This window comes from Rana temporaria, assembly GCF_905171775.1.
Source record: "Rana temporaria chromosome 4 unlocalized genomic scaffold, aRanTem1.1 chr4x, whole genome shotgun sequence".
NCBI lineage: Eukaryota > Metazoa > Chordata > Amphibia > Anura > Ranidae > Rana > Rana temporaria.
Genome location: NW_024404460.1, coordinates 374,248 through 375,289, shown reverse-complemented (window position 1 = coordinate 375,289; position 1,042 = coordinate 374,248).

Below are 1,042 nucleotides of genomic sequence, written 5' to 3'. Positions count from 1 at the left end.
TGTGTCTCTCGGGTTTTAGGGAGTCACATGGAGGCACTGTGATGGTCATGTGATCACCTGACTTCACAAGAGGAAATCTCTGTATTGAGGAACCAATAGGAATATCATGTTAGAATCCCAGAATCCTCCTCACCTCTCCGGTCAGGTCTGTGTTTTATTATTAGAGATCAGAGTGATGTCATGTGACCTCCCAGAATCCTCCTCACCTCTCCGGTCAGGTCTGTGTTTTATTAATAGAGATAAGTGATGTCATGTGACCTCCCAGAATCCACCTCTCCGGTCAGGTCTGTGTTTTATTAATAGAGATAAGAGTGATGTCATGTGACCTCCCAGAATCCTCACCTCTCCGGTCAGGTCTGTGTATTATTAATAGAGATAAGAGTGATGTCATGTGACCTCCCAGAATCCTCCTCACCTCTCCGGTCAGGTCTGTGTTTTATTAATAGAGATAAGAGTGATGTCATGTGACCTCCCAGAATCCTCCTCACCTCTCCGGTCAGCAGGTAGATGATCTCCAGGGTGAGGTTTAGTATCTTCTCAGTCATGTGACTCTGGTCCTCCTCCATCCTCATTGGTGCCGTCATTTGATCTATACAGGTCTCCTTGTAGACGGATAACTTTGGGAAATGAAAGTAAGAATTATTTGGATGGTATTGGTCACACAATAATAGGATGTGGATGTGAGGGGGGGGGGGGGGGGGGGTAGGAGGGTTGCTGGATATTTAAGGACTACTACCCCCATGGGAACACATTTAGTTTGGAATGTTTAGTGTTTGCTACATTTGTGAGGTTCGGGACCCTCTTTGATCAGAAATTCCCTTTTCTCTGTTGGATTTATTTGGTTTCTGAATTGGTTTTGATTAGTTTTAGATCTGCAGACAAGGAATGATAAATACGATCCTTCCTGTGACTTGTTTGCTCTGAGGCCGTGCTGTGAGGTCAATGTCGGGTCATCATGATGTCCAGGAAGGGGAACTTGCTAACTTTTGGCCGGAGTTGCCGGCTAATCAGGATAATTGCCAGAACTCCGGCTGCAAGGCTC